This window comes from Carassius carassius, chromosome 22 (genome assembly GCF_963082965.1).
Source record: "Carassius carassius chromosome 22, fCarCar2.1, whole genome shotgun sequence".
Classification (NCBI taxonomy): Eukaryota; Metazoa; Chordata; class Actinopteri; order Cypriniformes; family Cyprinidae; genus Carassius; species Carassius carassius.
The window spans coordinates 32080916-32104277 of record NC_081776.1 but is presented as its reverse complement, the minus strand read 5'-3'; the positions used below and the strand labels follow the sequence as shown (position 1 = coordinate 32104277).

The following is a 23362-nucleotide window of genomic DNA, read 5'->3' as shown; positions in this document are numbered from 1 at the left end:
TTCGGCGTGGCAGTCTACGCCGAGTTTCCAAATAATTTCCCTTAACTTACCTCGGAATTAAGGCGTTTGCAGCTTGGACCACCTGCCTACCAGACAGCCATTTCACCACAGAAAGAAAAAAAGCCCCCACCTGTTTCCGCCCAGTTTCGAGCTGGGGACCTTTCGCGTGTAAGGCGAATGTGATAACCTCTACACTACGGAAACCTGCAGTCAAGGTTGTATCTGACCTTTTCATCGCACGCTTCTTGGAGCACGAATAAAATTACAGATTGCGTTGTGCTCTTCAGTCTGCAAATAGCTTTTTTTTGAGTGGCAAACCAAGCATTTTTCCAGTTGTTTGAAGGATTGCTCTGTGACCATTACTTTTTTGCTCTTTTTTAGGTTATTTAATTTAATTGTTTTTAACATTATACGAAATATTTTGTCTTTGAGTGCACCATCCATCTGTTCATTGAAACTGCCTGGTTTAAAGTACAGAGTCTGTCGGTGTGGCAGTTACTGCTGCCTAGTGTGGCTTAATAATTGTCTTCACACCTGTGTAAAGAAAGGCCTTCGTGACGTAGAGCTGCTGCCTAACAGAGGGCCACTCTGACAAATATCTTCGTTCGTGTTCCTCAGAAGAAAGCCACGCAGGCTTGAAATGGCACAAGTGTGGGTTAGGTTTAGGTCAAACAGTGACTGCTCTTTCATTTCTGCATCAACTACACCTTTGCTGACTATATTCATGCCTCTTGGCCGCAAAGCTTCGGTAGCATTGAGTTCCTCCTCAACAGAATGCCAATTGAACCATTGTGAAAAAGAGATTCACTGTTCCCGCCCAGTTTCGAACTGGGGACCTTTCGCGTGTGAGGCGAACGTGATAACCACTACACTACGGAAACCTACCTACCTCTAAAACAGTCCAACATTTTTAATTGAAGTCTCTGTAAAATGTGCATAAAGGTAATGTCTTCTAAAGCCCACAGTCGGCTAAAAAGGGTTCATACTTTTCATCAAAAGGTAGCAGCTGTTTCTGCTCGGTTTCGAACCGAGGACCTTTCGCGTGTTAGGCGAACGTGATGACCACTACACTACAGAAACTCCCCACTTCCACACTAGTTCTCTTTCGCCATAATCTATACAATGATGTGCCCAAAAGCAAATAGGCAATCTGTGTAAATCCCACACACAACAGGACAGAGTTCATTCGGCGTGGCAGTCTACACCGAGTTTCCAAATAATTTCCCTTAACTTACCTCGGAATTAAGGCGTTTGCAGCTTGGACCACCTGCCTACCAGACAGCCATTTCACCACAGAAAGAAAAAAAGCCCCCACCTGTTTCCGCCCAGTTTCAAGCTGGGGACCTTTCGCGTGTAAGGCGAATGTGATAACCTCTACACTATGGAAACCTGCAGTCAAGGTTGTATCTGACCTTTTCATCGCACGCTTCTTGGAGCACGAATAAAATTACAGATTGCGTTGTGCTCTTCAGTCTGCAAATAGCTTTTTTTTGAGTGGCAAACCAAGCATTTTTCCAGTTGTTTGAAGGATTGCTCTGTGACCATTACTTTTTTGCTCTTTTTTAGGTTATTTAATTTAATTGTTTTTAACATTATACGAAATATTTTGTCTTTGAGTGCACCATCCATCTGTTCATTGAAACTGCCTGGTTTAAAGTACAGAGTCTGTCGGTGTGGCAGTTACTGCTGCCTAGTGTGGCTTAATAATTGTCTTCACACCTGTGTAAAGAAAGGCCTTCGTGACGTAGAGCTGCTGCCTAACAGAGGGCCACTCTGACAAATATCTTCGTTCGTGTTCCTCAGAAGAAAGCCACGCAGGCTTGAAATGGCACAAGTGTGGGTTAGGTTTAGGTCAAACAGTGACTGCTCTTTCATTTCTGCATCAACTACACCTTTGCTGACTATATTCATGCCTCTTGGCCGCAAAGCTTCGGTAGCATTGAGTTCCTCCTCAACAGAATGCCAATTGAACCATTGTGAAAAAGAGATTCACTGTTCCCGCCCAGTTTCAAACTGGGGACCTTTCGCGTGTGAGGCAAACGTGATAACCACTACACTACGGAAACCTACCTACCTACCTACCTCTAAAACAGTCCAACATTTTTAATTGAAGGCTCTGTAAAATGTGCATAAAGGTAATGTCTTCTAAAGCCCACAGTCGGCTAAAAAGGGTTCATACTTTTCATCAAAAGGAAGCAGCTGTTTCTGCTCGGTTTCGAACCGAGGACCTTTCGCATGTGAGGCGAACGTGATGACCACTACACTACAGAAACTCCCCACTTCCACACTAGTTCTCTTTCGCCATAATCTATACAATGATTTGCCCAAAAGCAAATAGGCAATCTGTGTAAATCCCACACACAACAGGACAGAGTTCATTCGGCGTGGCAGTCTACACCGAATTTCCAAATAATTTCCCTTAACTTACCTCGGAATTAAGGCGTTTGCAGCTTGGACCACCTGCCTACCAGACAGCCATTTCACCACAGAAAGAAAAAAAGCCCCCACCTGTTTCCGCCCAGTTTCGAGCTGGGGACCTTTCACGTGTAAGGCGAATGTGATAACCTCTACACTACGGAAACCTGCAGTCAAGGTTGTATCTGACCTTTTCATCGCACGCTTCTTAGAGCACGAATAAAATTACAGATTGCGTTGTGCTCTTCAGTCTGCAAATAGCTTTTTTTTGAGTGGCAAACCAAGCATTTTTCCAGTTGTTTGAAGGATTGCTCTGTGACCATTACTTTTTTGCTCTTTTTTAGGTTATTTAATTTAATTGTTTTTAACGTTATACGAAATATTTTGTCTTTGAGTGCACCATCCATCTGTTCATTGAAACTGCCTGGTTTAAAGTACAGAGTCTGTCGGTGTGGCAGTTACTGCTGCCTAGTGTGGCTTAATAATTGTCTTCACACCTGTGTAAAGAAAGGCCTTCGTGACGTAGAGCTGCTGCCTAACAGAGGGCCACTCTGACAAATATCTTCTTTCGTGTTCCTCAGAAGAAAGCCACGCAGGCTTGAAATGGCACGAGTGTGGGTTAGGTTTAGGTCAAACAGTGACTGCTCTTTCATTTCTGCATCAACTACACCTTTGCTGACTATATTCATGCCTCTTGGCCGCAAAGCTTCGGTAGCATTGAGTTCCTCCTCAACAGAATGCCAATTGAACCATTGTGAAAAAGAGATTCACTGTTCCCGCCCAGTTTCGAACTGGGGACCTTTCGCGTGTGAGGCCAACGTGATAACCACTACTCTACGGAAACCTACCTACCTCTAAAACAGTCCAACATTTTTAATTGAAGTCTCTGTAAAATGTGCATAAAGGTAATGTCTTCTAAAGCCCACAGTCGGCTAAAAAGGGTTCATACTTTTCATCAAAAGGAAGCAGCTGTTTCTGCTCGGTTTCGAACCAAGGACCTTTCGCGTGTTAGGCGAACATGATGACCACTACACTACAGAAACTCCCCACTTCCACACTAGTTCTCTTTCGCCATAATCTATACAATGATGTGCCCAAAAGCAAATAGGCAATCTGTGTAAATCCCACACACAACAGGACAGAGTTCATTCGGCGTGGCAGTCTACGACGAGTTTCCAAATAATTTCCCTTAACTTACCTCGGAATTAAGGCGTTTGCAGCTTGGACCACCTGCCTACCAGACAGCCATTTCACCACAGAAAGAAAAAAAGCCCCCACCTGTTTCCGCCCAGTTTCGAGCTGGGGACCTTTCGCGTGTAAGGCGAATGTGATAACCTCTACACTACGGAAACCTGCAGTCAAGGTTGTATCTGACCTTTTCATCGCACGCTTCTTGGAGCACGAATAAAATTACAGATTGCGTTGTGCTCTTCAGTCTGCAAATAGCTTTTTTTTGAGTGGCAAACCAAGCATTTTTCCAGTTGTTTGAAGGATTGCTCTGTGACCATTACTTTTTTGCTCTTTTTTAGGTTATTTAATTTAATTGTTTTTAACATTATACGAAATATTTTGTCTTTGAGTGCACCATCCATCTGTTCATTGAAACTGCCTGGTTTAAAGTACAGAGTCTGTCGGTGTGGCAGTTACTGCTGCCTAGTGTGGCTTAATAATTGTCTTCACACCTGTGTAAAGAAAGGCCTTCGTGACGTAGAGCTGCTGCCTAACAGAGGGCCACTCTGACAAATATCTTCGTTCGTGTTCCTCAGAAGAAAGCCACGCAGGCTTAAAATGGCACGAGTGTGGGTTAGGTTTAGGTCAAACAGTGACTGCTCTTTCATTTCTGCATCAACTACACCTTTGCTGACTATATTCATGCCTCTTGGCCGCAAAGCTTCGGTAGCGTTGAGTTCCTCCTCAAAAGAATGCCAATTGAACCATTGTGAAAAAGAGATTCAGTGTTCCCGCCCAGTTTCAAACTGGGGACCTTTTGCTTGTGAGGCGAACGTGATAACCACTACACTACGGAAGCCTACCTACCTCCATCAAACAGTCCAACATTTTTAATTGAAGGCTCTGTAAAATGTGCATAAAGGTAATGTCTTCTAAAGCCCACAGTCGGCTAAAAAGGGTTCATACTTTTCATCAAAAGGAAGCGGCTGTTTCTGCTCGGTTTCGAACCGAGGACCTTTCGCGTGTTAGGCGAACGTGATGACCACTACACTACAGAAACTCCCCACTTCCACACTAGTTCTCTTTCGCCATAATCTATACAATGATGTGCCCAAAAGCAAATAGGCAATCTGTGTAAATCCCACACACAACAGGACAGAGTTCATTCGGCGTGGCAGTCTACGCCGAGGTCCAAATAATTTCCCTTAACTTACCTCGGAATTAAGGCGTTTGCAGCTTGGACCACCTGCCTACCAGACAGCCATTTCACCACAGAAAGAAAAAAAGCCCCCACCTGTTTCCGCCCAGTTTCGAGCTGGGGACCTTTCACGTGTAAGGCGAATGTGATAACCTCTACATTACGGAAACCTGCAGTCAAGGTTGTATCTGACCTTTTCATCGCACGCTTCTTGGAGCACGAATAAAATTACAGATTGCGTTGTGCTCTTCAGTCTGCAAATAGCTTTTTTTTGAGTGGCAAACCAAGCATTTTTCCAGTTGTTTGAAGGATTGCTCTGTGACCATTACTTTTTTGCTCTTTTTTAGGTTATTTAATTTAATTGTTTTTAACATTATACGAAATATTTTGTCTTTGAGTGTACCATCCATCTGTTCATTGAAACTGCCTGGTTTAAAGTACAGAGTCTGTCGGTGTGGCAGTTACTGCTGCCTAGTGTGGCTTAATAATTGTCTTCACACCTGTGTAAAGAAAGGCCTTCGTGACGTAGAGCTGCTGCCTAACAGAGGGCCACTCTGACAAATATCTTCGTTCGTGTTCCTCAGAAGAAAGCCACGCAGGCTTAAAATGGCACGAGTGTGGGTTAGGTTTGGGTCAAACAGTGACTGCTCTTTCATTTCTGCATCAACTACACCTTTGCTGACTATATTCATGCCTCTTGGCCGCAAAGCTTCGGTAGCGTTGAGTTCCTCCTCAAAAGAATGCCAATTGAACCATTGTGAAAAAGAGATTCACTTTTACCGCCCAGTTTCGAACTGGGGACCTTTCGCGTGTGAGGCGAACGTGATAACCACTACACTACGGAAACCTACCTACCTCTAAAACAGTCCAACATTTTTAATTGAAGTCTCTGTAAAATGTGCATAAAGGTAATGTCTTCTAAAGCCCACAGTCGGCTAAAAAGGGTTCATACTTTTCATCAAAAGGTAGCAGCTGTTTCTGCTCGGTTTCGAACCGAGGACCTTTCGCGTGTTAGGCGAACGTGATGACCACTACACTACAGAAACTCCCCACTTCCACACTAGTTCTCTTTCGCCATAATCTATACAATGATGTGCCCAAAAGCAAATAGGCAATCTGTGTAAATCCCACACACAACAGGACAGAGTTCATTCGGCGTGGCAGTCTACACAGAGTTTCCAAATAATTTCCCTTAACTTACCTCGGAATTAAGGCGTTTGCAGCTTGGACCACCTGCCTACCAGACAGCCATTTCACCACAGAAAGAAAAAAAGCCCCCACCTGTTTCCGCCCAGTTTCGAGCTGGGGACCTTTCACGTGTAAGGCGAATGTGATAACCTCTACACTACGGAAACCTGCAGTCAAGGTTGTATCTGACCTTTTCATCGCACGCTTCTTGGAGCACGAATAAAATTACAGATTGCGTTGTGCTCTTCAGTCTGCAAATAGCTTTTTTTTGAGTGGCAAACCAAGCATTTTTCCAGTTGTTTGAAGGATTGCTCTGTGACCATTACTTTTTTAGGTTATTTAATTTAATTGTTTTTAACATTATACGAAATATTTTGTCTTTGAGTGCACCATCCATCTGTTCATTGAAACTGCCTGGTTTAAAGTACAGAGTCTGTCGGTGTGGCAGTTACTGCTGCCTAGTGTGGCTTAATAATTGTCTTCACACCTGTGTAAAGAAAGGCCTTCGTGACGTAGAGCTGCTGCCTAACAGAGGGCCACTCTGACAAATATCTTCGTTCGTGTTCCTCAGAAGAAAGCCACGCAGGCTTAAAATGGCACGAGTGTGGGTTAGGTTTAGGTCAAACAGTGACTGCTCTTTCATTTCTGCATCAACTACACCTTTGCTGACTATATTCATGCCTCTTGGCCGCAAAGCTTCGGTAGCGTTGAGTTCCTCCTCAAAAGAATGCCAATTGAACCATTGTGACAAAGAGATTCACTGTTCCCGCCCAGTTTCAAACTGGGGACCTTTTGCTTGTGAGGCGAACGTGATAACCACTACACTACGGAAGCCTACCTACCTCCCTCAAACAGTCCAACATTTTTAATTGAAGGCTCTGTAAAATGTGCATAAAGGTAATGTCTTCTAAAGCCCACAGTCGGCTAAAAAGGGTTCATACTTTTCATCAAAAGGAAGCAGCTGTTTCTGCTCGGTTTCGAACCGAGGACTTTTCGCGTGTTAGGCGAACGTAATGACCACTATACTACAGAAACTCCCTACTTCCACAGTAGTTCTCTTTCGCCATAATCTATACAATGATGTGCCCAAACGCAAATAGGCAATCTGCGTAAATCCCACGCACAACAGGACAGAGTTCATTCGGCGTGGCAGTCTACGCCGAGTTTCCAAATAATTTCCCTTAACTTACCGCGGAATTAAGGCGTTTGCAGCTTGGACCACCTGCCTACCAGACAGCCATTTCACCACAGAAAGAAAAAAAGCCCCCACCTGTTTCCGCCCAGTTTCGAGCTGGGGACCTTTCGCGTGTAAGGCGAAGGTGATAACCTCTACACTACGGAAACCTGCAGTCAAGGTTGTATCTGACCTTTTCATCGCACGCTTCTTGGAGCACGAATAAAATTACAGATTGCGTTGTGCTCTTCAGTCTGCAAATAGCTTTTTTTTGAGTGGCAAACCAAGCATTTTTCCAGTTGTTTGAAGGATTGCTCTGTGACCATTACTTTTTTAGGTTATTTAATTTAATTGTTTTTAACATTATACGAAATATTTTGTCTTTGAGTGCACCATCCATCTGTTCATTGAAATTGCCTGGTTTAAAGTACAGAGTCTGTCGGTGTGGCAGTTACTGCTGCCTAGTGTGGCTTAATAATTGTCTTCACACCTGTGTAAAGAAAGGCCTTCGTGACGTAGAGCTGCTGCCTAACAGAGGGCCACTCTGACAAATATCTTCGTTCGTGTTCCTCAGAAGAAAGCCACGCAGGCTTGAAATGGCACGAGTGTGGGTTAGGTTTAGGTCAAACAGTGACTGCTCTTTCATTTCTGCATCAACTACACCTTTGCTGACTATATTCATGCCTCTTGGCCGCAAAGCTTCGGTAGCGTTGAGTTCCTCCTCAAAAGAATGCCAATTGAACCATTGTGAAAAAGAGATTCACTGTTCCCGCCCAGTTTCTGTTTCTGCTCGGTTTCGAACCAAGGAACTTTCGCGTGTTAGGCAAACGTGATGACCACTACACTACAGAAACTCCCCACTTCCACACTAGTTCTCTTTCGCCATAATCTATACAATGATGTGCCCAAACGCAAATAGGCAATCTGTGTAAATCCCACACACAACAGGACAGAGTTCATTCGGCGTGGCAGTCTACACCGAGTTTCCAAATAATTTCCCTTAACTTACCTCGGAATTAAGGCGTTTGCAGCTTGGACCACCTGCCTACCAGACAGCTATTTCACCACAGAAAGAACAAAAGCCCCCACCTGTTTCCGCCCAGTTTCGAGCTGGGGACCTTTCGCGTGTAAGGCGAATGTAATAACCTCTACACTACTGAAACCTGCAGTCAAGGTTGGATCTGACCTTTTCATCGCACGCTTCTTGGAGCACGAATAAAATTACAGATTGCGTTGTGCTCTTCAGTCTGCAAATAGCTTTTTTTTGAGTGGCAAACCAAGCATTTTTCCAGTTGTTTGAAGGATTGCTCTGTGACCATTACTCTTTTGCTCTTTTTTAGGTTATTTAATTTAATTGTTTTTAACATTATACGAAATATTTTGTCTTTGAGTGCACCATCCATCTGTTCATTGAAACTGCCTGGTTTAAAGTACAGAGTCTGTCGGTGTGGCAGTTACTGCTGCCCAGTGTGGCTTAATAATTGTCTTCACACCTGTGTAAAGAAAGGCCTTCGTGACGTAGAGCTGCTGCCTAACAGAGGGCCACTCTGACGAATATCTTCTTTCGTGTTCCTCAGAAGAAAGCCACGCAGGCTTGAAATGGCACGAGTGTGGGTTAGGTTTAGGTCAAACAGTGACTGCTCTTTCATTTCTGCATCAACTACACCTTTGCTGACTATATTCATGCCTCTTGGCCGCAAAGCTTCGGTAGCATTGAGTTCCTCCTCAAAAGAATGCCAATTGAACCATTGTGAAAAAGAGATTCACTGTTCCCGCCCAGTTTCAAACTGGGGACCTTTTGCTTGTGAGGCGAACGTGATAACCACTACACTACGGAAGCCTGCCTACCTACCTCCCTCAAACAGTCCAACATTTTTAATTGAAGGCTCTGTAAAATATGCATAAAGGTAATGTCTTCTAAAGCCCTGAGTCGGCTAAAAAGGGTTCATACTTTTCATCAAAAGGAAGCAGCTGTTTCTGCTCGGTTTCGAACCAAGGAACTTTCGCGTGTTAGGCAAACGTGATGACCACTACACTACAGAAACTCCCCACTTCCACACTAGTTCTCTTTCGCGATAATCTATACAATGATGTGCCCAAACGCAAATAGGCAATCTGCGTAAATCCCACACACAACAGGACAGAGTTCATTCGGCTTGGCAGTCTACGCCGAGTTTCCAAGTAATTTCCCTTAACTTACCTCGGAATTAAGGCGTTTGCAGCTTGGACCACCTGCCTACCAGACAGCCATTTCACCACAGAAAGAAAAAAAGCCCCCACCTGTTTCCGCCCAGTTTCGAGCTGGGGACCTTTCACGTGTAAGGCGAATGTGATAACCTCTACACTACGGAAACCTGCAGTCAAGGCTGGATCTGACCTTTTCATCGCACGCTTCTTGGAGCACGAATAAAATTACAGATTGCATTGTGCTCTTCAGTCTGCAAATAACTTTTTTTTGAGTGGCAAACCAAGCATTTTTCCAGTTGTCTGAAGGATTGCTCTGTGACCATTACTTTTTTGCTCTTTTTTAGGTTATTTAATTTAATTGTTTTTAACGTTATACGAAATATTTTGTCTTTGAGTGCACCATCCATCTGTTCATTGAAACTGCCTGGTTTAAAGTACAGAGTCTGTCGGTGTGGCAGTTACTGCTGCCTAGTGTGGCTTAATAATTGTCTTCACACCTTTGTAAAGAAAGGCCTTCGTGACGTAGAGCTGCTGCCTAACAGAGGGCCACTCTGACAAATATCTTCTTTCGTGTTCCTCAGAAGAAAACCACTCAGGCTTGAAATGGCACGGTTGTGGGTTAGGTTTAGGTCAAACAGTGACTGCTCTTGCATTTCTGCATCAACTACACCTTTGCTGACTATATTCATGCCTCTTGGCCGCAAAGCTTCGGTAGCGTTGAGTTCCTCCTCAACAGAATGCCAATTGAACCATTGTGAAAAAGAGATTCACTGTTCCCACCCAGTTTCGAACTGGAGACCTTTCGCGTGTGAGGCAAACGTGATAACCACTATACTACGGAAACCTACCTCCCTCAAACAGTCCAACATTATTAATTGAAGGCTCTGTAAAATGTGCATAAAGGTAATGTCTTCTAAAGCCCACAGTCGGCTAAAATGGGTTCATACTTTTCATCAAAAAGAAGCAGCTGCTTCTGCTCGGTTTCAAAACGAGGACCTTTCGCGTGTTAAGCAAACGTGATGACCACTACACTACAGAAACTCCCCACTACTACACTAGTTCTTTTTCGCCATAATCTATACAATGATGTGCCCAAACGCAAATAGGCAATCTGCGTAAATCCCACACACAACAGGACAGAGTTCATTCGGCGTGGCAGTCTACGCCGAGTTTCCAAATAATTTCCCTTAACTTACCTCGGAATTAAGGCGTTTGCAGCTTGGACCACCTGCCTACCAGACAGCCATTTCACCACAGAAAGAACAAAAGCCCCCACCTGTTTCCGCCCAGTTTCGAGCTGGGGACCTTTCGCGTGTAAGACGAATGTGATAACCTCTACACTACGGAAAACTGCAGTCAAGGTTGGATCTGACCTTTTCATCGCACGCTTCTTGGAGCACGAATAAAATTACAGATTGCGTTGTGCTCTTCAGTCTGCAAATAGCTTTTTTTTGAGTGGCAAACCAAGCATTTTTCCAGTTGTCTGAAGGATTGCTCTGTGACCATTACTTTTTTGCTCTTTTTTAGGTTATTTAATTTAATTGTTTTTAACGTTATACGAAATATTTTGTCTTTGAGTGCACCATCCATCTGTTCATTGAAACTGCCTGGTTTAAAGTACAGAGTCTGTCGGTGTGGCAGTTACTGCTGCCTAGTGTGGCTTAATAATTGTCTTCACACCTGTGTAAAGAAAGGCCTTCGTGACGTAGAGCTGCTGCCTAACAGAGGGCCACTCTGACAAATATCTTCGTTCGTGTTCCTCAGAAGAAAGCCACGCAGGCTTAAAATGGCACGAGTGTGGGTTAGGTTTAGGTCAAACAGTGACTGCTCTTTCATTTCTGCATCAACTACACCTTTGCTGACTTTATTCATGCCTCTTGGCCGCAAAGCTTCGGTAGCGTTAAGTTCCTCCTCAAAAGAATGCCAATTGAACCATTGTGAAAAAGAGATTCAGTGTTCCCGCCCAGTTTCAAACTGGGGACCTTTTGCTTGTGAGGCGAACGTGATAACCACTACACTACGGAAGCCTACCTACCTCCCTCAAACAGTCTAACATTTTTAATTGAAGGCACTGTAAAATGTGCATAAAGGTAATGTCTTCTAAAGCCCACAGTCGGCTAAAAAGGGTTCATACTTTTCATCAAAAGGAAGCGGCTGTTTCTGCTCGGTTTCGAACCGAGGACCTTTCGCGTGTTAGGCGAACGTGATGACCACTACACTACAGAAACTCCCCACTTCCACACTAGTTCTCTTTCGCCATAATCTATACAATGATGTGCCCAAAAGCAAATAGGCAATCTGTGTAAATCCCACACACAACAGGACAGAGTTCATTCGGCGTGGCAGTCTACGCCGAGTTTCCAAATAATTTCCCTTAACTTACCTCGGAATTAAGGCGTTTGCAGCTTGGACCACCTGCCTACCAGACAGCCATTTCACCACAGAAAGAAAAAAAGCCCCCACCTGTTTCCGCCCAGTTTCAAGCTGGGGACCTTTCGCGTGTAAGGCGAATGTGATAACCTCTACACTACGGAAACCTGCAGTCAAGGTTGTATCTGACCTTTTCATCGCACGCTTCTTGGAGCACGAATAAAATTACAGATTGCGTTGTGCTCTTCAGTCTGCAAATAGCTTTTTTTTGAGTGGCAAACCAAGCATTTTTCCAGTTGTTTGAAGGATTGGTCTGTGACCATTACTTTTTTGCTCTTTTTTAGGTTACTTAATTTAATTGTTTTTAACATTATACGAAATATTTTGTCTTTGAGTGCACCATCCATCTGTTCATTGAAACTGCCTGGTTTAAAGTACAGAGTCTGTCGGTGTGGCAGTTACTGCTGCCTAGTGTGGCTTAATAATTGTCTTCACACCTGTGTAAAGAAAGGCCTTCGTGACGTAGAGCTGCTGCCTAACAGAGGGCCACTCTGACAAATATCTTCGTTCGTGTTCCTCAGAAGAAAGCCACGCAGGCTTGAAATGGCACAAGTGTGGGTTAGGTTTAGGTCAAACAGTGACTGCTCTTTCATTTCTGCATCAACTACACCTTTGCTGACTATATTCATGCCTCTTGGCCGCAAAGCTTCGGTAGCGTTGAGTTCCTCCTCAAAAGAATGCCAATTGAACCATTGTGAAAAAGAGATTCACTGTTCCCGCCCAGTTTCGAACTGGGGACCTTTCGCGTGTGAGGCGAACGTGATAACCACTACACTACGGAAACCTACCTACCTACCTCTAAAACAGTCCAACATTTTTAATTGAAGTCTCTGTAAAATGTGCATAAAGGTAATGTCTTCTAAAGCCCACAGTCGGCTAAAAAGGGTTCATACTTTTCATCAAAAGGAAGCAGCTGTTTCTGCTCGGTTTCAAACCGAGGACCTTTCGCGTGTTAGGCGAACGTGATGACCACTACACTACAGAAACTCCCCACTTCCACACTAGTTCTCTTTCGCCATAATCTATACAATGATGTGCCCAAAAGCAAATAGGCAATCTGTGTAAATCCCACACACAACAGGACAGAGTTCATTCGGCGTGGCAGTCTACGCCGAGTTTCCAAATAATTTCCCTTAACTTACCTCGGAATTAAGGCGTTTGCAGCTTGGACCACCTGCCTACCAGACAGCCATTTCACCACAGAAAGAAAAAAAGCCCCCACCTGTTTCCGCCCAGTTTCGAGCTGGGGACCTTTCACGTGTAAGGCGAATGTGATAACCTCTACACTACGGAAACCTGCAGTCAAGGTTGTATCTGACCTTTTCATCGCACGCTTCTTGGAGCACGAATAAAATTACAGATTGCGTTGTGCTCTTCAGTCTGCAAATAGCTTTTTTTTGAGTGGCAAACCAAGCATTTTTCCAGTTGTTTGAAGGATTGCTCTGTGACCATTACTTTTTTGCTCTTTTTTAGGTTATTTAATTTAATTGTATTTAACATTATACGAAATATTTTGTCTTTGAGTGCACCATCCATCTGTTCATTGAAACTGCCTGGTTTAAAGTACAGAGTCTGTCGGTGTGGCAGTTACTGCTGCCTAGTGTGGCTTAATAATTGTCTTCACACCTGTGTAAAGAAAGGCCTTCGTGACGTAGAGCTGCTGCCTAACAGAGGGCCACTCTGACAAATATCTTCGTTCGTGTTCCTCAGAAGAAAGCCACGCAGGCTTAAAATGGCACGAGTGTGGGTTAGGTTTAGGTCAAACAGTGACTGCTCTTTCATTTCTGCATCAACTACACCTTTGCTGACTATATTCATGCCTCTTGGCCGCAAAGCTTCGGTAGCGTTGAGTTCCTCCTCAAAAGAATGCCAATTGAACCATTGTGAAAAAGAGATTCAGTGTTCCCGCCCAGTTTCAAACTGGGGACCTTTTGCTTGTGAGGCGAACGTGATAACCACTACACTACGGAAACCTACCTACCTACCTCTAAAACAGTCCGACATTTTTAATTGAAGTCTCTGTAAAATGTGCATAAAGGTAATGTCTTCTAAAGCCCACAGTCAGCTAAAAAGGGTTCATACTTTTCATCAAATGGAAGCGGCTGTTTCTGCTCGGTTTCAAACCGAGGACCTTTCGCGTGTTAGGCGAACGTGATGACCACTACACTACAGAAACTCCCCACTTCCACACTAGTTCTCTTTCGCCATAATCTATACAATGATGTGCCCAAAAGCAAATAGGCAATCTGTGTAAATCCCACACACAACAGGACCGAGTTCATTCGGCGTGGCAGTCTACGCCGAGTTTCCAAATAATTTCCCTTAACTTACCTCGGAATTAAGGCGTTTGCAGCTCGGACTACCTGCCTACCAGACAGCCATTTCACCACAGAAAGAAAAAAAGCCCCCACCTGTTTCCGCCCAGTTTCGAGCTGGGGACCTTTCGCGTGTAAGGCGAATGTGATAACCTCTACACTACGGAAACCTGCAGTCAAGGTTGTATCTGACCTTTTCATCGCACGCTTCTTGGAGCACGAATAAAATTACAGATTGCGTTGTGCTCTTCAGTCTGCAAATAGCTTTTTTTTGAGTGGCAAACCAAGCATTTTTCCAGTTGTCTGAAGGATTGCTCTGTGACCATTACTTTTTTGCTCTTTTTTAGGTTATTTAATTTAATTGTTTTTAACATTATACGAAATATTTTGTCTTTGAGTGCACCATCCATCTGTTCATTGAAACTGCCTGGTTTAAAGTACAGAGTCTGTCGGTGTGGCAGTTACTGCTGCCTAGTGTGGCTTAATAATTGTCTTCACACCTGTGTAAAGAAAGGCCTTCATGACGTAGAGCTGCTGCCTAACAGAGGGCCACTCTGACAAATATCTTCGTTCGTGTTCCTCAGAAGAAAGCCACGCAGGCTTAAAATGGCACGAGTGTGGGTTAGGTTTAGGTCAAACAGTGACTGCTCTTTCATTTCTGCATCAACTACACCTTTGCTGACTATATTCATGCCTCTTGGCCGCAAAGCTTCGGTAGCGTTGAGTTCCTCCTCAAAAGAATGCCAATTGAACCATTGTGAAAAAGAGATTCAGTGTTCCCGCCCAGTTTCAAACTGGGGACCTTTTGCTTGTGAGGCGAACGTGATAACCACTACACTACGGAAGCCTACCTACCTCCCTCAAACAGTCCAACATTTTTAATTTAAGGCTCTGTAAAATGTGCATAAAGGTAATGTCTTCTAAAGCCCTCAGTCGGCTAAAAAGGGTTCATACTTTTCATCAAAAGGAAGCGGCTGTTTCTGCTCGGTTTCGAACCGAGGACCTTTCGCGTGTTAGGCGAACGTGATGACCACTACACTACAGAAACTCCCCACTTCCACACTAGTTCTCTTTCGCCATAATCTATACAATGATGTGCCCAAAAGCAAATAGGCAATCTGTGTAAATCCCACACACAACAGGACAGAGTTCATTCGGCGTAGCAGTCTACGCCGAGTTTCCAAATAATTTCCCTTAACTTACCTCGGAATTAAGGCGTTTGCAGCTCGGACCACCTGCCTACCAGACAGCCATTTCACCACAGAAAGAAAAAAAGCCCCCACCTGTTTCCGCCCAGTTTCGAGCTGGGGACCTTTCGCGTGTAAGGCGAATGTGATAACCTCTACACTACGGAAACCTGCAGTCAAGGTTGTATCTGACCTTTTCATCGCACGCTTCTTGGAGCACGAATAAAATTACAGATTGCGTTGTGCTCTTCAGTCTGCAAATAGCTTTTTTTTGAGTGGCAAACCAAGCATTTTTCCAGTTGTTTGAAGGATTGCTCTGTGACCATTACTTTTTTGCTCTTTTTTAGGTTATTTAATTTAATTGTTTTTAACATTATACGAAATATTTTGTCTTTGAGTGCACCATCCATCTGTTCATTGAAACTGCCTGGTTTAAAGTACAGTGTCTGTCGGTGTGGCAGTTACTGCTGCCTAGTGTGGCTTAAGAATTGTCTTCACACCTGTGTAAAGAAAGGCCTTCGTGACGTAGAGCTGCTGCCTAACAGAGGGCCACTCTGACAAATATCTTCGTTCGTGTTCCTCAGAAGAAAGCCACGCAGGCTTGAAATGGCACGAGTGTGGGTTAGGTTTAGGTCAAACAGTGACTGCTCTTTCATTTCTGCATCAACTACACCTTTGCTGACTATATTCATGCCTCTTGGCCGCAAAGCTTTGGTAGCGTTGAGTTCCTCCTCAAAAGAATGCCAATTGAACCATTGTGAAAAAGAGATTCACTGTTCCCGCCCAGTTTCGAACTGGGGACCTTTCGCGTGTGAGGCGAATGTGATAACCACTACACTACGGAAGCCTACCTACCTCCCTCAAACAGTCCAACATTTTTAAATGAAGGCTCTGTAAAATGTGCATAAAGGTAATGTCTTCTAAAGCCCACAGTCGGCTAAAAAGGGTTCATATCATCAAAAGGAAGCAGCTGTTTCTGCTCGGTTTGGAACCGAGGACCTTTCGCGTGTTAGGCGAACGTGATGACCACTACACTACAGAAACTCCCCACTTCCACACTAGTTCTCTTTCGCCATAATCTATACAATGATGTGCCCAAACGCAAATAGGCAATCTGCGTAAATCCCACACACAAAAGGACAAAGTTCATTCGGCGTGGCAGTCTACGCCGAGTTTCCAAATAATTTCCCTTAACTTACCTCGGAATTAAGGCGTTTGCAGCTTGGACCACCTGCCTACCAGACAGCCATTTCACCACAGAAAGAACAAAAGCCCCCACCTGTTTCCGCCCAGTTTCGAGCTGGGGACCTTTCGCGTGTAAGGCGAATGTGATAACCTCTACACTACAGAAACCTGCAGTCAAGGTTGTATCTGACCTTTCCATCGCACGCTTCTTGGAGCACGAATAAAATTACAGATTGCGTTGTGCTCTTCAGTCTGCAAATAGCTTTTTTTTGAGTGGCAAACCAAGCATTTTTCCAGTTGTCTGAAGGATTGCTCTGTGACCATTACTTTTTTGCTCTTTTTTAGGTTATTTAATTTAATTGTTTTTAACATTATACGAAATATTTTGTCTTTGAGTGCACCATCCATCTGTTCATTGAAACTGCCTGGTTTAAAGTACAGAGTCTGTCGGTGTGGCAGTTACTGCTGCCTAGTGTGGCTTAATAATTGTCTTCACACCTGTGTAAAGAAAGGCCTTCATGACGTAGAGCTGCTGCCTAACAGAGGGCCACTCTGACAAATATCTTCGTTCGTGTTCCTCAGAAGAAAGCCACGCAGGCTTAAAATGGCACGAGTGTGGGTTAGGTTTAGGTCAAACAGTGACTGCTCTTTCATTTCTGCATCAACTACACCTTTGCTGACTATATTCATGCCTCTTGGCCACAAAGCTTCGGTAGCGTTGAGTTCCTCCTCAAAAGAATGCCAATTGAACCATTGTGAAAAAGAGATTCAGTGTTCCCGCCCAGTTTCAAACTGGGGACCTTTTGCTTGTGAGGCGAACGTGATAACCACTACACTACGGAAACCTACCTCCCTCAAACAGTCCAACATTTTTAATTGAAGGCTCTGTAAAATGTGCATAAAGGTAATGTCTTCTAAAGCCCACAGTCGGCTAAAAAGGGTTCATACTTTTCATCAAAAGGAAGCGGCTGTTTCTGCTCGGTTTCGAACCGAAGACCTTTCGTGTGTTAGGCGAACATGATGACCACTACACTACAGAAACTCCCCACTTCCACACTAGTTCTCTTTCGCCATAATCTATACAATGATGTTCCCAAAAGCAAATAGGCAATCTGTGTAAATCCCACACACAACAGGACAGAGTTCATTCGGCGTGGCAGTCTACGCCGAGTTTCCAAATAATTTCCCTTAACTTACCTCGGAATTAAGGCGTTTGCAGCTCGGACCACCTGCCTACCAGACAGCCATTTCACCACAGAAAGAAAAAAAGCCCCCACCTGTTTCCGCCCAGTTTCGAGCTGGGGACCTTTCGCGTGTAAGGCGAATGTGATAACCTCTACACTACGGAAACCTGCAGTCAAGGTTGTATCTGACCTTTTCATCGCACGCTTCTTGGAGCACGAATAAAATTACAGATTGCGTTGTGCTCTTCAGTCTGCAAATAGCTTTTTTTTGAGTGGCAAACCAAGCATTTTTCCAGTTGTTTGAAGGATTGCTCTGTGACCATTACTTTTTTGCTCTTTTTTAGGTAATTTAATTTAATTGTTTTTAACATTATACGAAATATTTTGTCTTTGAGTGCACCATCCATCTGTTCATTGAAACTGCCTGGTTTAAAGTACAGAGTGTGTCGGTGTGGCAGTTACTGCTGCCTAGTGTGGCTTAATAATTGTCTTCACACCTGTGTAAAGAAAGGCCTTCGTGACGTAGAGCTGCTGCCTAACAGAGGGCCACTCTAACAAATATCTTCGTTCGTGTTCCTCAGAAGAAAGCCACGCAGGCTTAAAATGGCACGAGTGTGGGTTAGGTTTAGGTCAAACAGTGACTGCTCTTTCATTTCTGCATCAACTACACCTTTGCTGACTATATTCATGCCTCTTGGCCGCAAAGCTTCGGTAGCGTTGAGTTCCTCCTCAACAGAATGCCAATTGAACCAGTGTGAAAAAGAGATTCACTGTTCCCGCCCAGTTTCGAACTGGGGACCTTTCGCTTGTGAGGCGAACGTGATAACCACTACACTACGGAAACCTACCTACCTACCTCTAAAACAGTCCGACATTTTTAATTGAAGGCTCTGTAAAATGTGCATAAAGGTAATGTCTTCTAAAGCCCACAGTCGGCTAAAAAGGGTTCATACTTTTCATCAAAAGGAAGCAGCTGTTTCTGGTCGGTTTCTAACCGAGGACCTTTCGCGTGTTAGGCAAACGTGATGACCACTACACTACAGAAACTCCCTACTTCCACACTAGTTCTCTTTCGCCATAATCTATACAATGATGTGCCCAAACGCAAATAGGCAATCTGCGTAAATCCCGCACACAACAGGACAGAGTTCATTCGGCGTGGCAGTCTACGCCGAGTTTCCAAATAATTTCCCTTAACTTACCTCGGAATTAAGGCGTTTGCAGCTTGGACCACCTGCCTACCAGACAGCCATTTAACCACAGAAAGAACAAAAGCCCCCACCTGTTTCCGCCCAGTTTCAAGCTGGGGACCTTTCGCGTGTAAGGCGAATGTGATAACCTCTACAGTACGGAAACCTGCAGTCAAGGTTGGATCTGACCTTTTCATCGCACGCTTCTTGGAGCACAAATAAAATTACAGATTGCGTTGTGCTCTTCAGTCTGCAAATAGCTTTTTTTTGAGTGGCAAACCAAGCATTTTTCCAGTTGTCTGAAGGATTGCTCTGTGACCATTACTTTTTTCTCTTTTTTAGGTTATTTAATTTAATTGTTTTTAAAGTTATACGAAATATTTTGTCGTTGAGAGCACCATCCATCTGTTCATTGAAACTGCCTGGTTTAAAGTACAGAGTCTGTCGGTGTGGCAGTTACTGCTGCCTAGTGTGGCTTAATAATTGTCTTCACACCTGTGTAAAGAAAGGCCTTCGTGACGTAGAGCTGCTGCCTAACAGAGGGCCACTCTGACAAATATCTTCTTTCGTGTTCCTCAGAAGAAAGCCACGCAGGCTTGAAATGGCACGAGTGTGGGTTAGGTTTAGGTCAAAGAGTGACTGCTCTTTCATTTCTGCATCAACTACACCTTTGCTGACTATATTCATGCCTCTTGGCCGCAAAGCTTCGGTAGCGTTGAGTTTCTCCTCAACAGAATGCCAATTAAACCATTGTGAAAAAGAGATTCACTGTTCCCGCCCAGTTTCGAACTGGGGACCTTTCGCGTGTGAGGCGAACGTGATAACCACTACACTACAGAAACCTACCTCCCTCAAACAGTCCAACATTTTTAATTGAAGGCTCTGTAAAATGTGCATAAAGGTAATGTCTTCTAAAGCCCACAGTCGGCTAAAAAGGGTTCATACTTTTCATCAAAAGGAAGCAGCTGTTTCTGCTCGGTTTCGAACCAAGGACCCATGTTAGGCGAACATGATGACCACTACACTACAGAAACTCCCTACTTCCACACTAGTTCTCTTTCGCCATAATCTATACAATGATGTTCCCAAACGCAAATAGGCAATCTGCGTAAATCCCACACACAACAGGACAGAGTTCATTCGGCGTGGCAGTCTATGCCGACTTTCCAAATAATTTCCCTTAACTTACCTCGGAATTAAGGCGTTTGCAGCTTGGACCACCTGCCTACCAGACAGCCATTTCACCACAGAAAGAAAAAAAGCCCCCACCTGTTTCCGCCCAGTTTCGAGCTGGGGACCTTTCGCGTGTAAGGCGAATGTGATAACCTCTACACTACGGTAACCTGCAGTCAAGGTTGGATCTGACCTTTTCATCGCACGCTTCTTGGAGCACGAATAAAATTACAGATTGCGTTGTGCTCTTCAGTTTGCAAATCAAGCATTTTTCCAGTTGTCTGAAGGATTGCTCTGTGACCATTACTTTTTTGGTCTTTTTTAGGTTATTTAATTTAATTGTTTTTAACGTTATACGAAATATTTTGTCTTTGAGTGCCCCATCCATCTGTTCATTGAAACTGCCTGGTTTAAAGTACAGAGTCTGTCGGTGTGGCAGTTACTGCTGCCTAGTGTGGCTTAATAATTGTCTTCACACCTGTGTAAAGAAAGGCCTTCGTGACGTAGAACTGCTGCCTAACAGAGGGCCACTCTGACAAATATCTTCTTTCGTGTTCCTCAGAAGAAAGCCACGCAGGCTTGAAATGGCACAAGTGTGGGTTAGGTTTAGGTCAAACAGTGACTGCTCTTTCATTTCTGCATCAACTACACCTTTGCTGACTATATTCATGCCTCTTGGCCGCAAAGCTTCGGTAGCGTTGAGTTCCTCCTCAACAGAATGCCAATTGAACCATTGTGAAAAAGAGATTCACTGTTCCCGCCCAGTTTCGAACTGGGGACCTTTCGCGTGTGAGGCTAACGTGATAACCACTACACTACGGAAACCTACCTCCCTCAAACAGTCCAACATTTTTAATTGAAGGCTCTGTAAAATGTGCATAAAGGTAATGTCTTCTAAAGCCCACAGTCGGCTATAAAGGGTTCATACTTTTCATCAAAAGTAAGCAGCTGTTTCTGCTCGGTTTAGAACCGAGGAGTTTTCGCGTGTTAGGCGAACATGATGACCACTACACTACAGAAACTCCCCACTTCCACACTAGTTCTCTTTCGCCATAATCTATACAATGATGTTCCCAAACGCAAATAGGCAATCTGCGTAAATCCCACACACAACAGGACAGAGTTCATTCGGCGTGGCAGTCTATGCCGACTTTCCAAATAATTTCCCTTAACTTACCTCGGAATTAAGGCGTTTGCAGCTTGGACCACCTGCCTACCAGACAGCCATTTCACCACAGAAAGAAAAAAAGCCCCCACCTGTTTCCGCCCAGTTTTGAGCTGGGGACCTTTCGCGTGTAAGGCGAATGTGATAACCACTACACTACGGAAACCTACCTCCCTCAAACAGTCCAACATTTTTAATTGAAGGCTCTGTAAAATGTGCATAAAGGTAACGTCTTCTAAAGCCCACAGTCGGCTAAAAAGGGTTCATACTTTTCATCAAATGGAAGCAGCTGTTTCTGCTCGGTTTCGAACCGAGGACCTTTCGCGTGTTAGGCGCACGTGATGACCACTACACTACAGAAACTACCCACTTCCACACTAGTTCTCTTTTGCCATAATCTATGCAATGATGTGCCCAAATGCAAATAGGCAATCTGCGTAAATCCCACACACAACAGGACAGAGTTCATTCGGCGTGGCAGTCTACGCAGAGTTTCCAAATAATTTCCCTTAACTTATCTCGGAATTAAGGCATTTGCAGCTTGGACCACCTGCCTACCAGACAGCCATTTCACCACAGAAAGAACAAAAGCCCCCACCTCTTTCCGCCCAGTTTCAAGCTGGGGACCTTTCGCGTGTAAGGCGAATGTGATAACCTCTACACTACGGAAACCTGCAGTCAAGGTTGGATCTGAGCTTTTCATCGCACGCTTCTTGGAGCACGAATAAAATTACAGATTGCGTTGTGCTCTTCAGTCTGCAAATAGTTTTTTTTGAGTGGCAAAGCAAGCATTTTTCCAGTTGTCTGAAGGATTGCTCTGTGACCATTACTTTTTTGCTCTTTTTTAGGTTATTTAATATAATTGTTTTTAACGTTATACGAAATATTTTGTCTTTGAGTGCACCATCCATCTGTTCATTAAAACTGCCTGGTTTAAAGTACAGAGTCTGTCGGTGTGGCAGTTACTGCTGCCTAGTGTGGCTTAATAATTGTCTTCACACCTGTGTAAAGAAAGGCCTTCGTGACGTAGAGCTGCTGCCTAACAGAGGGCCACTCTGACAAATATCTTCTTTCGTGTTCCTCAGAAGAAAGCCACGCAGGCTTGAAATGACACGAGTGTGGGTTAGGTTTAGGTCAAACAGTGACTGCTCTTTCATTTCTGCATCAACTACACCTTTGCTGACTATATTCATGCCTCTTGGCCGCAAAGCTTCGGTAGCGTTGAGTTCCTCCTCAACAGAATGCCAATTGAACCATTGTGAAAAAGAGATTCACTGTTCCCGCCCAGTTTCGAACTGGGGACCTTTCGCGTGTGAGGCAAACGTGATAACCACTACACTACGGAAACCTACCTCCCTCAAACAGTCCAACATATTTAATTGAAGGCTCTGTAAAATGTGCATAAAGGTAATGTCTTCTAAAGCCCACAGTCGGCTATAAAGGGTTCATACTTTTCATCAAAAGTAAGCAGCTGTTTCTGCTCGGTTTAGAACCGAGGAGTTTTCGCGTGTTAGGCGAACGTGATGACCACTACACTACAGAAACTCCCCACTTCCACACTAGTTCTCTTTCGCCATAATCTATACAATGATGTTCCCAAACGCAAATAGGCAATCTGCGTAAATCCCACACACAACAGGACAGAGTTCATTCGGCGTGGCAGTCTATGCCGACTTTCCAAATAATTTCCCTTAACTTACCTCGGAATTAAGGCGTTTGCAGCTTGGACCACCTGCCTACCAGACAGCCATTTCACCACAGAAAGAAAAAAAGCCCCCACCTGTTTCCACCCAGTTTCGAGCTGGGGACCTTTCGCGTGTAAGGGGAATGTGATAACCTCTACACTACGGTAACCTGCAGTCAAGGTTGGATCTGACCTTTTCATCGCACGCTTCTTGGAGCACGAATAAAATTACAGATTGCGTTGTGCTCTTCAGTTTGCAAATCAAGCATTTTTCCAGTTGTCTGAAGGATTGCTCTGTGACCATTACTTTTTTGGTCTTTTTTAGGTTATTTAATTTAATTGTTTTTAACGTTATACGAAATATTTTGTCTTTGAGTGCCCCATCCATCTGTTCATTGAAACTGCCTGGTTTAAAGTACAGAGTCTGTCGGTGTGGCAGTTACTGCTGCCTAGTGTGGCTTAATAATTGTCTTCACACCTGTGTAAAGAAAGGCCTTCGTGACGTAGAGCTGCTGCC

At 44.1% G+C, this 23362-nt stretch overlaps 36 non-coding genes across 36 annotated transcripts; all 36 read right to left on the bottom strand.

The window, feature by feature from the left end:
- Positions 1 to 131: 131 nt before the first annotated feature.
- Positions 132 to 204, bottom strand: trnav-uac (transfer RNA valine (anticodon UAC)). Its single transcript has one exon. It is a non-coding gene; the product is annotated as a tRNA-Val (tRNA).
- Positions 205 to 808: 604 nt separating this feature from the next.
- Positions 809 to 881, bottom strand: trnav-cac (transfer RNA valine (anticodon CAC)). The gene has a single exon. It is a non-coding gene; the product is annotated as a tRNA-Val (tRNA).
- Positions 882 to 1007: 126 nt separating this feature from the next.
- trnav-aac (transfer RNA valine (anticodon AAC)) lies at positions 1008 to 1080 on the bottom strand. Its single transcript has one exon. It is a non-coding gene; the product is annotated as a tRNA-Val (tRNA).
- Positions 1081 to 2200: 1120 nt separating this feature from the next.
- trnav-cac (transfer RNA valine (anticodon CAC)) lies at positions 2201 to 2273 on the bottom strand. Its single transcript has one exon. It is a non-coding gene; the product is annotated as a tRNA-Val (tRNA).
- Positions 2274 to 2509: 236 nt separating this feature from the next.
- Positions 2510 to 2582, bottom strand: trnav-uac (transfer RNA valine (anticodon UAC)). The gene has a single exon. It is a non-coding gene; the product is annotated as a tRNA-Val (tRNA).
- Positions 2583 to 3385: 803 nt separating this feature from the next.
- trnav-aac (transfer RNA valine (anticodon AAC)) lies at positions 3386 to 3458 on the bottom strand. The gene has a single exon. It is a non-coding gene; the product is annotated as a tRNA-Val (tRNA).
- A 236-nt stretch (positions 3459 to 3694) lies between these two features.
- trnav-uac (transfer RNA valine (anticodon UAC)) lies at positions 3695 to 3767 on the bottom strand. Its single transcript has one exon. It is a non-coding gene; the product is annotated as a tRNA-Val (tRNA).
- An 805-nt stretch (positions 3768 to 4572) lies between these two features.
- On the bottom strand, positions 4573 to 4645 carry trnav-aac (transfer RNA valine (anticodon AAC)). The gene has a single exon. It is a non-coding gene; the product is annotated as a tRNA-Val (tRNA).
- Positions 4646 to 5756: 1111 nt separating this feature from the next.
- trnav-aac (transfer RNA valine (anticodon AAC)) lies at positions 5757 to 5829 on the bottom strand. The gene has a single exon. It is a non-coding gene; the product is annotated as a tRNA-Val (tRNA).
- A 236-nt stretch (positions 5830 to 6065) lies between these two features.
- trnav-uac (transfer RNA valine (anticodon UAC)) lies at positions 6066 to 6138 on the bottom strand. Its single transcript has one exon. It is a non-coding gene; the product is annotated as a tRNA-Val (tRNA).
- Positions 6139 to 6933: 795 nt separating this feature from the next.
- trnav-aac (transfer RNA valine (anticodon AAC)) lies at positions 6934 to 7006 on the bottom strand. The gene has a single exon. It is a non-coding gene; the product is annotated as a tRNA-Val (tRNA).
- Positions 7007 to 7242: 236 nt separating this feature from the next.
- trnav-uac (transfer RNA valine (anticodon UAC)) lies at positions 7243 to 7315 on the bottom strand. Its single transcript has one exon. It is a non-coding gene; the product is annotated as a tRNA-Val (tRNA).
- Positions 7316 to 7926: 611 nt separating this feature from the next.
- Positions 7927 to 7999, bottom strand: trnav-aac (transfer RNA valine (anticodon AAC)). The gene has a single exon. It is a non-coding gene; the product is annotated as a tRNA-Val (tRNA).
- A 1118-nt stretch (positions 8000 to 9117) lies between these two features.
- trnav-aac (transfer RNA valine (anticodon AAC)) lies at positions 9118 to 9190 on the bottom strand. The gene has a single exon. It is a non-coding gene; the product is annotated as a tRNA-Val (tRNA).
- A 236-nt stretch (positions 9191 to 9426) lies between these two features.
- Positions 9427 to 9499, bottom strand: trnav-uac (transfer RNA valine (anticodon UAC)). The gene has a single exon. It is a non-coding gene; the product is annotated as a tRNA-Val (tRNA).
- Positions 9500 to 11487: 1988 nt separating this feature from the next.
- trnav-aac (transfer RNA valine (anticodon AAC)) lies at positions 11488 to 11560 on the bottom strand. The gene has a single exon. It is a non-coding gene; the product is annotated as a tRNA-Val (tRNA).
- Positions 11561 to 11796: 236 nt separating this feature from the next.
- Positions 11797 to 11869, bottom strand: trnav-uac (transfer RNA valine (anticodon UAC)). Its single transcript has one exon. It is a non-coding gene; the product is annotated as a tRNA-Val (tRNA).
- Positions 11870 to 12473: 604 nt separating this feature from the next.
- Positions 12474 to 12546, bottom strand: trnav-cac (transfer RNA valine (anticodon CAC)). Its single transcript has one exon. It is a non-coding gene; the product is annotated as a tRNA-Val (tRNA).
- Positions 12547 to 12676: 130 nt separating this feature from the next.
- On the bottom strand, positions 12677 to 12749 carry trnav-aac (transfer RNA valine (anticodon AAC)). The gene has a single exon. It is a non-coding gene; the product is annotated as a tRNA-Val (tRNA).
- A 236-nt stretch (positions 12750 to 12985) lies between these two features.
- On the bottom strand, positions 12986 to 13058 carry trnav-uac (transfer RNA valine (anticodon UAC)). The gene has a single exon. It is a non-coding gene; the product is annotated as a tRNA-Val (tRNA).
- Positions 13059 to 13662: 604 nt separating this feature from the next.
- On the bottom strand, positions 13663 to 13735 carry trnav-cac (transfer RNA valine (anticodon CAC)). Its single transcript has one exon. It is a non-coding gene; the product is annotated as a tRNA-Val (tRNA).
- A 130-nt stretch (positions 13736 to 13865) lies between these two features.
- Positions 13866 to 13938, bottom strand: trnav-aac (transfer RNA valine (anticodon AAC)). The gene has a single exon. It is a non-coding gene; the product is annotated as a tRNA-Val (tRNA).
- Positions 13939 to 14174: 236 nt separating this feature from the next.
- trnav-uac (transfer RNA valine (anticodon UAC)) lies at positions 14175 to 14247 on the bottom strand. The gene has a single exon. It is a non-coding gene; the product is annotated as a tRNA-Val (tRNA).
- Positions 14248 to 15052: 805 nt separating this feature from the next.
- Positions 15053 to 15125, bottom strand: trnav-aac (transfer RNA valine (anticodon AAC)). The gene has a single exon. It is a non-coding gene; the product is annotated as a tRNA-Val (tRNA).
- A 236-nt stretch (positions 15126 to 15361) lies between these two features.
- trnav-uac (transfer RNA valine (anticodon UAC)) lies at positions 15362 to 15434 on the bottom strand. The gene has a single exon. It is a non-coding gene; the product is annotated as a tRNA-Val (tRNA).
- A 604-nt stretch (positions 15435 to 16038) lies between these two features.
- Positions 16039 to 16111, bottom strand: trnav-cac (transfer RNA valine (anticodon CAC)). The gene has a single exon. It is a non-coding gene; the product is annotated as a tRNA-Val (tRNA).
- Positions 16112 to 16235: 124 nt separating this feature from the next.
- trnav-aac (transfer RNA valine (anticodon AAC)) lies at positions 16236 to 16308 on the bottom strand. The gene has a single exon. It is a non-coding gene; the product is annotated as a tRNA-Val (tRNA).
- Positions 16309 to 16544: 236 nt separating this feature from the next.
- On the bottom strand, positions 16545 to 16617 carry trnav-uac (transfer RNA valine (anticodon UAC)). The gene has a single exon. It is a non-coding gene; the product is annotated as a tRNA-Val (tRNA).
- Positions 16618 to 17221: 604 nt separating this feature from the next.
- trnav-cac (transfer RNA valine (anticodon CAC)) lies at positions 17222 to 17294 on the bottom strand. The gene has a single exon. It is a non-coding gene; the product is annotated as a tRNA-Val (tRNA).
- A 433-nt stretch (positions 17295 to 17727) lies between these two features.
- On the bottom strand, positions 17728 to 17800 carry trnav-uac (transfer RNA valine (anticodon UAC)). Its single transcript has one exon. It is a non-coding gene; the product is annotated as a tRNA-Val (tRNA).
- Positions 17801 to 18404: 604 nt separating this feature from the next.
- Positions 18405 to 18477, bottom strand: trnav-cac (transfer RNA valine (anticodon CAC)). The gene has a single exon. It is a non-coding gene; the product is annotated as a tRNA-Val (tRNA).
- A 1115-nt stretch (positions 18478 to 19592) lies between these two features.
- On the bottom strand, positions 19593 to 19665 carry trnav-cac (transfer RNA valine (anticodon CAC)). Its single transcript has one exon. It is a non-coding gene; the product is annotated as a tRNA-Val (tRNA).
- A 1083-nt stretch (positions 19666 to 20748) lies between these two features.
- trnav-cac (transfer RNA valine (anticodon CAC)) lies at positions 20749 to 20821 on the bottom strand. The gene has a single exon. It is a non-coding gene; the product is annotated as a tRNA-Val (tRNA).
- Positions 20822 to 21254: 433 nt separating this feature from the next.
- On the bottom strand, positions 21255 to 21327 carry trnav-uac (transfer RNA valine (anticodon UAC)). Its single transcript has one exon. It is a non-coding gene; the product is annotated as a tRNA-Val (tRNA).
- A 124-nt stretch (positions 21328 to 21451) lies between these two features.
- trnav-aac (transfer RNA valine (anticodon AAC)) lies at positions 21452 to 21524 on the bottom strand. The gene has a single exon. It is a non-coding gene; the product is annotated as a tRNA-Val (tRNA).
- Positions 21525 to 22436: 912 nt separating this feature from the next.
- trnav-cac (transfer RNA valine (anticodon CAC)) lies at positions 22437 to 22509 on the bottom strand. The gene has a single exon. It is a non-coding gene; the product is annotated as a tRNA-Val (tRNA).
- Positions 22510 to 23362: the final 853 nt, after the last annotated feature.